The following is a 9,847-nucleotide window of genomic DNA, read 5'->3' as shown; positions in this document are numbered from 1 at the left end:
GATGAATTCCAGATCGACAGTGAATGAATGGATCATTCTTTAGTGGAGATTATAATGGTTTCTGAAGTCTAAGTTATGTGGAGAGGAAAATGTAGAGCTGACCAGGGTTGTGTGGATAGTCAGTTGAAAAGCACTCCTCCGAGTGTGGACAGGCCACTGAAAAGCAGCCTTGGGTTACTTGTACATTCAACACTAGTGAAACGAAATGCGGCCTGGAGTGGAGATTCGATGAATTCCAGATTGGCAGTGAATGAAAGGAACATTCTGTACAGAAGATTCCAATCATTTCTGAAGTCTAGTTTGTGGGGACAGGAAAATGAAGAGCTGACCACGGTTCAGTGGATAGCCAGTTGAACAGCACGCCTCCGAGGGGGATCAGGACAATGAAAACGAGCAGTGTGTTACTTGGACATTCAACAGTGGTATAAGGAAAGCCTGCCTGTAGTGTAGATTCAGATGAATTCCAGATTCGCAGTGATTGAATGGAACGATCTGTAGTCGAGATTCCAATTATTTCTGAAATCCGATGTGTGTGGACAGGAAAATGAAGAGCAGACCAGATTAGAATAGATAGCCAGTTGAACAGCAGGCCTGCGAGATTGAACAGTCCTCTGAAAACCAGCATTGTGTTACTTGGACATTCACCAGTGGTATTACGAATGCGTTCATGGAGTGGAGGTTTAGATGAATTCCCGATTCGCAGTGAATGAATTGAATATTCTGTAGTGGATATTCCAATGGTTTCTGTCGTGCGGGTTCTTTGGACAGTAAAAGAAAGACTTGACCACTGTGGAGTGGATAGCCAGTTGAATAGCATGCATGCGAGTGTGAACAGTATGCTGAAAACCAGCAATGTGTTACTTGGACATTCACCAGTGGTGTAAAGAAAACCTGCCTGGAGTGTAGGTTCCAAGAATTCCAAATAGGCAGTGAATGAATGGAACAATCTGTAGTGGAGATTCCAATGGTTTCTGAATTCTTCGTTGTATGCACAAGAAACTGATGAGCTTACCAGGTGGGATTTAATAGCCAGTTGAAGACCAGGACTGCGAGAATAAACAGTCCTCTGAAAAGCAGCATTGGGTTACTTGGACATTCGCCTGTGGTATAACGAATACGTTCATGGAGTGTAGGTTCAGATGAATTCCCGAATCGCAGCCAATGAATTGAACATTCTGTAGTGGATATTCCAATGATTTCTGTCGTGTGGGTTGTTTGGACAGAAAACGAAAGACATTACCACTGTGGAGTGGATAGCCAGTTGAATAGCATGCATGCGAGTGTGAACACTATGCTCAAAACCAGCAATGTGTAACTTGGACATTCACCAGCGGTGTAAAGAAAGCCTGCCTTGAATGTAGGTACTAAGAATTCCAAATAGGCAGTGAATGAATGGAACATTCTGTATCGGAGAGTCCCATGGTTTCTGAATTCTACGTTGTATGGACAAGAAACTGAAGAGCTTACCAGGTGGGATTTGATAGCCAGTTGAAGACCAGGCCTGCGAATTTGAACAGGCTGCTGAAAACCACCATTGGGTTACTTGAATATTCACCAGTGGTGTAAAGAAATCCCGTCTGCCGTTTAGATTCGAAGAATTCCAGATTGGCATTGAAGGAATGGAACATTCTTAATTGGAGATTCTAATGGTTTCCGAACTCTGGGTTACGTGAATAGGAAAAAGAAGAGCTGACCAGGGTTGAGTGGACAGCCAGTTGAACAGCACGACTCCGAGTGTGAACACGCATATGAAAACCAGCATTGATTACTTGGACATTCACCAGTGGTGTAACGAAAGCCTGCCTGGATTGGAGATTCAGATGAATTCCAGATTCGCAGTGAATGAATGGAACGTTCTGTATTGGAGATTCCAATTATTTCTGAAATCCGATGTGTGTGGACAGATAATTGAAGAGCAGACCAGGTTAGTATGCATAGCCAGTTGAACAGCAAGCCTGCGAGATTGAACTCTCCTCTGAAAAGCAGCATTGGGTTACTTGGACATTCACCAGTGGTATACTGAATGTGTTCATTGAGTGGAGGTTCAGATGAATTCCCGATTCGCAGTGAATGAATTGAACATTCTGTGGTGGATATTCCAATGATTTCTGTCGTGTGGGTTGTTTGGACAGTAAAAGAAAGACTTGAGCATTGTGGAGTGGATAGCCAGTTGAATAGCATGCATGCGAGTGTCAACAGTATGCTCATAACCAGTAATGTGTTACTTGGACATTCACCAGTGTTGTAAAGAAAGCCTGCCTGGAGTGTAGGTTCCAAGAATTCCAAATAGGCAGTGGATGAATGGAAAATTCTGTAGCGGAGATTTCAATGGTTTCTGAATTCTACGTTTTATGGACAAGAAACTGAAGAGCTTACCAGGTGGGATTTGATAACCAGTTGAAGACCAGGTCTGCGAATTTGAACAGGCTGCTGAAAACCACTATTGGGTTACTTGAATATTCACCAGTGGTGTAAAGAAATCATGTCTGCCGTGGAGATTCGATGAATTCCAGATTGGCAGTGAATGAATCGAACATTCTGAAGTGGAGATTCTAATAGTTACTGATATCTGCGTTATGTGAACAGGAAAAAGAAGAGCTGACCAGGGTTGAGTGGACAGCCAGTTGAACAGCACGACTCCATGTGTGACCACGCCTATGAAAACCAGCATTGGTTACTTGGACATTCACCAGTGGTGTAACGAAAGCTTGCCTGGAGTGGAGATTCGATGATCTTCAGATTAGCAGTCAATGAGTGGAATGTTCTGTAGTGGAGATTCAAATGATTTCGAAAGTCTGGGTTGTTTGGACAGGAAATGGAAGTGCTGACCAGGTTGTAGTGGATAGCCCGTGGAACACCACGCCTGGGAGAGTGAACCGCAGGCTGGTAAACAGCATTAGGTTACTTGGACATTCTCCAGTGGTGCAAAGAAAGCATGCCTGGAGTGGAGATTCCATGAATTCGATATTGGCAGGGAATGAATGGAAAATTCCGTAGAAGAGATTCCAATGATTACTGAAGTCTGGGTTTTGTGTACAGGAAAATGAAGAGCTGAGCAGGGAAGAGTGGATAGCCTGTTGAACAGCAGACTGCGACTTAGAACTGGCTGCTGAAAACCAACATTGGCTTACTTGGATATTCAGTAGTGGTGTAAAGAAATCCTGACTGGAGTGGAGATTCGATGAATTCCCGATTGTGAGTGAATGAATGGAACCTTGTGTAGTGGACATTACAATTACTTCTGAAGTCGGGGTTTAGTGGACATGAAAATGAAGAGCTGATCAGGTTTGAATGGATAGTCAGTTGAACAGCACTCCTGCGAGTGTGAACAGGCCGCTGAAAAGTAGCCTTGGGTTACTTGTACATTCAACACTAGTGAAACGAAATCCGGCCTGGAGTGGTGATTCGATGAGTTCCAGATTGGGAGTGAATGAATGTTACATTCTGTAGTTGTGATTGCATTGAATTTTGAAGTCTGGGTTGAGTGGACAGGAAAATGATGAGCTGATCAGGTTGGAGACGATAGCCAGTAGAATAGCACACCAGCGAGTGTCAACAGGCCGTGAAAAAACAGCATTGTGGTACTTGGATATTGACCAGTGGTGTACCGAAATCCTACCTGGAGTGGAGATTCGATGAATTCCAGATTGGCAGTGAATGAATGGAACATTCTGTACAGGAGATTGCTATCATTTCTGAAGTCTAGGTTTTTGGTACAGGAAAATGAGGAGCTGACCAGTGTTCACTGGATAGCCAGTTGAACAGCACGCCTCCAAGGGGGATCAGGACAATGAAAACGAGCAGTGTGTTACTAGGACATTCTACAGTGTTGTAAGTAAAGCCTGCCTGGAGTGGAGATTCAGATGAATTCCAGATTCGCAGTGAATGAATGGAACTTTCTGTAGTGGAGATTACAATTATTTCTGAAATCCGATGTGTGTGAACAGGAAAATGAAGAGCAGACCAGGTTAGAATGGATAGGCAGTTGAACAGCAGGCCTGCGTTATTGAACAGTCCTCTGAAAACCAACATTGGGTTACTTGGACATTCACCAGTGGTATAACGAATGCGTTCATAGAGTGGAGGTTCAGATGAATTCGCGATTCACAGTGAATGAATTGAATATTCTGTAGTGGATATTCCAATGATTTCTGTCGTGTGGGTTGTTTTGACAGTAAAAGAAAGACTTGAGCGGTGGGACGGGCAAGAAGCCCAGCCCTGGGCAACAAAGCTGAAGGGCTCCAATCCCAACAGTTACAGCCCACCCCCAAGGGCCTTGGTCCCTCTCTGGGCATGCGCAGCTAGAACCATCCGCTAGAAAGCCGGTTTTCAACCCCTGATATACGTGGGACGGGCACAGAGTCCCAGCTCTGGGCAACAAAGCTGAATGGCTCCAATTCCAACAGGTACAGCCCACCCCCAAGGGCCTTGTTCTCTCTCTGGGCATGCGCAGGTAGAACCACCCGCTAGAGAGCCGGTTTTCAACCCCTGATCTGCCAGGGATGGGCACACTGGCCCCGCTCTGGGCGAAAAAATCTGAACGGCTCCAATTCCAACAGGTACAGCCCGCCCCCAAGGGCCTGGATCCCTCTCTGGGCATGCACAGCTAGATCCAGCCCCTAGAAAGCCGGTTTTCAACCCCTGATCTGCGTGGGACAGGCACAGAGGCCCAGCTCCAGGAAAAAAAGCTGAACGGCTCCAATTCCAACAGGTACAGCCCGCCCCCAAGGGCCTGGGTCCCTCTCTGGGCATGCACAACTAGATCCAGCCCCTAGAAAGCCGGTTTTCAATCCCTGATCTGCGTGGGACAGGCACAGAGGCCCAGCTCCAGGCAACAAAGCTGAACGGCTCCAATTCCAACAGGAACAGCCCGCGCCCAAGGGCCTGGGTCCCTCTCTGGGCATGCGCAGGTAGAACCAGCCCCTAGAAAGCTGGTTTTCAAACCCTGATCAGCGTGGGATGGGCACAGAGGCCCAGTTCCGGGCAACAAAGCTGAACGGTCCAATTCCAACAGGTACAGCCCGCCCCCAAGGGCCTGGGTCCCTCTCTGGCCATGCGCAGCTAGAACCAGCCCCTAGAAAGACGGTTTTCAACCCCTGATCTGCGTGGGATGGGCAAAGATGTCCAGCTCTGGGCAACAAAGCTGAACGGCTCCAATTCCAACAGATACTGCCCTTCCCCAAGGGCCGGGTCCCTCTCTGGGCATGCGCAGCTAGAACCAGCCCCTAGAAAGCTGGTTTTCAAACCCTGATCAGCGTGGGATGGGGACAGAGGCCCAGCTCCAGGCAACAAAGCTGAACGGGTCCAATTCCAACAGGTACAGCCCAACCCCAAGGGCCTGGCTCCCTCTCTGGCCATGCGCAGCTAGAACCAGCCCCTAGAAAGACGGTTTTCAACCCCTGATCTGCGTGGGATGGGCAAAGAGGTCCAGCTCTGGGCAACAAAGCTGAACGGCTCCAATTCCAACAGGTACAGCCCTCCCCCAAGGGCCGGGTCCCTCTCTGGGCATGCGCAGCTAGAACCAGCCCCTAGAAAGCCGGTTTTCAACCCCTGATCTGCGTGGGACGGGCACAGAGTCCCAGCTCTGGGCAACAAAGCTGAACGGCTCCAATTCCAACAGGTACAGTCCGCCCCCAAGGGCCTTAGTCCCTCTCTGGGCATGCGCAGCTAGAACCAGCCCCTAGAAAGCCGGTTTTCAACCCCTCATCTGCGTGGTACGGGCACAGAGGACCAGCTCTCGGCAACAAACCGGAACGGCTCCAATTCCAACAGGTACAGCCCACCCCCAAGGTCCTGGGTCCCTCTCTAAACATGCGCAGCTAGAACCAACCCCTAGAAAGCCGGTTTTAAACCCTGATCTGCGTGGGACGGGCACAGAGGCCCAGTTCTGGGCAACAAAGCTGAACGGCTCCAATTCCAACAGGTACAGTCCGCCCCCAAGGGCCTGGGTCCCTCTCTGGGCATGCACAGCTAGAACCAGCCCCTAGAAAGCCGGTTTTAAACCCTGATCTGCGTGGGACGGGCACAGAGGCCCAGCTCTGGGCAACAAAGCTGAACGGCTCCAATTCCAACAGGTACAGCCCGCCCCCAAGGGACTGGGTCCCTCTCTGGGCATGCACAGCTAGAACCAGCCCCTAGAAAGCCGGTTTTAAACCCTGATCTGCGTGGGACGGGCACAGAGGCCCAGTTCTGGGCAACAAAGCTGAACGGCTCCAATTCCAACAGGTACAGCCCGCCCCCAAGGGCCTGGGTCCCTCTCTGGGCATGCACAGCTAGAACCAGCCCCTAGAAACCCGGTTTTAAACCCTGATCTGCGTGGGACGGGCACAGAGGCCCAGCTCTGGGCAACAAAGCTGAACGGCTCCAATTCCAAACAGGAGACGTTCCCAACTCCTTGGCCAGTGCCACGGACTCTTTCCGGAGCTGCGACCGCTAATGTGGCCGCGAAATATTTTCCCACTACGTATGCCATAAGCTACCTTCTTAGATGGAAACTTCTCAATTTTAGCTCAGCCACTAGAAACACAGTAGCCACTAACTCATAAGCCTATCTTAACTCACCCTGCATATCAAGCAGAATAGTAACAGTGAACGTGAAGGACTAAACCACACCTCTCACAATGGTAAAGCAACTCAAAAGCCGACCAAACTTTCATATTGAAGAGTCTAGCCCAGATGACACCAACAGTACTGTAGTGTTAGACAACCTCTCTGACAAGGAATTCAGAAGGGAGCTACTTAGGATGCTTAGGGAATTTAAAGAAACAATGGAAAGCAATGCCAATAGAAGACAAGAGGATCTGAAGGCAGAAATGAGGAAAATGCAATCAGAAATGTCAGACCTGAAAAATCTCGTAGGCGAATTGAAAAGCTCAGAGGAAGGCCTCAGCAGCAGAGTAAGAGCGGCTGAGAACAGAATCAGTGAGCTCGAAGATGAAGTTCAGAGACTCTCCAGAAAAGAGCAGAAAATGGAAAAGAGACTCACAATTCGGGAACAGATGGCAAGAGAAGATCGTGATGAAGCCAACAGGGGTAACATAAGAATTATTGGAGTCCCAGAGGGACAGGAAGAAAACCTTGATGAAGAAAAAACTGTCAAAGACATCATTGCTACAACATTTCCAGAGGTGAAGAAAACTTGTGACCACATTCAGGAGGCCCGAAGGGTACCAGCTAAAAGAAATCCGAATAAAAATACCCCAAGACACATTCTGATCAAAATGACCAAAACCTTAGACAGAGACAAAATTCTGAAAGCAGCAAGATCGAAGAAAGAAATCTCTTACAAAGGAGCATCCTTAAAATTCACAGCTGATTTTTCTGATGAAACCCTCATGGCCCGAAAACAGTGGTGGGACATAGTAAAAAAACTCAATGAAATAAATGCCTCCCCTAAAATACTTTTCCCAGCAAAACTCTCATTCATAATAGAAGGTACAACCCACAGTTTCACAGACAAACAACAGCTCAGGAACTTCATAGACTCAAATCCATGGTTACAAGAACAACTAAATGGGCTACTTTAAGGCAAGAAAGGCCCCTCAAATACACCAAATTTTAACAGAACAATGGGACAAAATACCATAACAATAATCTCTCTCAATGTCAATGGGATAAACGCACCAATTAAAAGACATAGAGTGGCAGGATGGATTAGAAAATTGAACCCAACATTCTGCTGCCTGCAAGAAACGCATCTCAATAGTCAAAGCAAACACAGACTCAGAGTCAAAGGCTGGAAAACAATCCTAAAGGCAAACAGCTCCCATAAAAAAGCTAGGGTAGCCATCCTTATATCAGACCACATCGATTTCAGATTGAGGAAGGTCATAAGAGACAGTGAAGGCCATTTCTTATTGATCAAAGGATCTGTACAACAGGAAGAACTAACAATAATAAATGTATATGCACCTAATGAGAGACCAGCAAAGTACTTAAAACAACTACTCATAGATTTGGAAAAAGACATCAATAGCAACACAATACTAGTGGGAGACTTCAACACTGCTTTGTCACCTCTTGATAGATCAACCAGACTCAAGATTAGAAGGGACATACTTCATTTGAGGGAAACAGTGGAAGAAAGGGGCTTAGTAGATATATATATATAGGACACTTCATCCACAAAAAGCTGAATACACATTCTTCTCAAGCGTACATGGAACATTCTCCAAGATAGGCCACATGCTGAGCCACAAAACATACCTCCATAAAATTAAGAAGGTTGAGATTGTATCAACAATCTTCTCAGACCATAATGCGCTGAAAATAGAAGTAAATCACACACAAAAACAGAAAACTAAATCAAACACCTGGAAATTAAACAGTGCACTATTGAACAACGAGTGGATTAGACAGGAAATCAAAGAGGAAATCAAAAGATTCCTAGAAACGAATGAAAATGAGAACACGAGTTACCAAAACTTATGGGACACAGCAAAGGCTGTGTTAAGAGGAAAGTTTATAGCTCTACAAGCATTCCTCAGGAAGGAGGAGCGAGCACACATAAGTAACCTAACCTCACAGCTTAAGAGCTTGGAGAGGGACCAAAAAAAGGAGCACAACCCGAACAGGAGAAAGGAGATAATAAAACTCAGAGCAGAGATTAACGAGATGGACACCGAAAAAACAATCCGAAAGATCAATGAAACCAAAAGCTTTGAGAATATTAACAAGATCGATAAGCCTCTAGCAAAACTCACAAAGAAAGGGAGAGAGAAAACCCTAATAAACCGAATCAGAAATGAAAAGGGGGTCATTACAACAGAAACCACAGAAATTCAGAGGATCCTCAGGGAGTACTTTGAGAAGCTTTATGCCACAGAACATCAAAACCTCGAGGAAATGGATAAATTCCTAGATTCCTACAGACTCCCAAGGCTGAACCAAGAAGACCTGGAATACCTGAACAGACCTATCACAATCAAGGAAATTGAAATGGTAATAAAAAGTCTCCCCAAGCACAAAAGTCCTGGCCCGGATGGATTCACTAGTGAATTCTTCCAAATCTTTAAAGAGGACTTACTCCCAATGCTCTTTAAGCTTTTCCACGAAATTGAAATATCAAAAACACTTCCGAACAGTTTCTACGAAGCAAATATCACACTGATACCAAAAGCAGACAGAGACACCACAAAGAAAGAGAATTACAGGCCGATATCCCTGATGAACACAGATGCAAAGATCCTCAACAAACTACTAGCAAATAGAATCCAACTACTCATCAAAAAGATCATACACCATGACCAAGTAGGATTCATCCCAGGGATGCAAGGATGGTTTAACATTCAGAAATCAATCAACATAATCCACCATATCAACAAAAGAAAAGATAAGAAGCATATGATCATATCAATAGATGCAGAGAAAGCATTTGATAAGATCCAGCACCCCTTTATGATGAAAACCCTAGCCAAAATGGGTATAGAGGGGACCTTCCTCAACATGATTAAAGCCATCTACCACAAGCCTACAGCAAGCATCATCCTCAATGGGGAAAAACTGAGAGCCTTCCCTCTAAGATCAGGGACGAGACAGGGATGCCCACTCTCTCCACTGCTGTTCAATATAGTACTGGAAGTACTTGCAATAGCGATGAGGCAGGAAAAAGATATTAAGGGCATTCATGTAGGAAAGGAAGAAATCAAGCTCTCACTATTCGCAGATGATATGATACTCTACTTAGAGAACCCAATAACTTCCACCAAAAAACTCCTAGAAACAATAGACTCGTATAGTAAAGTTGCAGGTTATAAAATCAATACCCAAAATCCATGGATTTCCTATACGCAAACAGTGAGAGAGAAGAAAGCAACATGAAAAAAACAATCCCATTCACAATTGTGCC

This window comes from Sorex fumeus, unplaced genomic scaffold (genome assembly GCF_029834395.1).
Source record: "Sorex fumeus unplaced genomic scaffold, SorFum_2.1 ptg000087l, whole genome shotgun sequence".
Taxonomy (NCBI): Eukaryota; Metazoa; Chordata; class Mammalia; order Eulipotyphla; family Soricidae; genus Sorex; species Sorex fumeus.
This window is presented reverse-complemented; position numbering follows the sequence as displayed.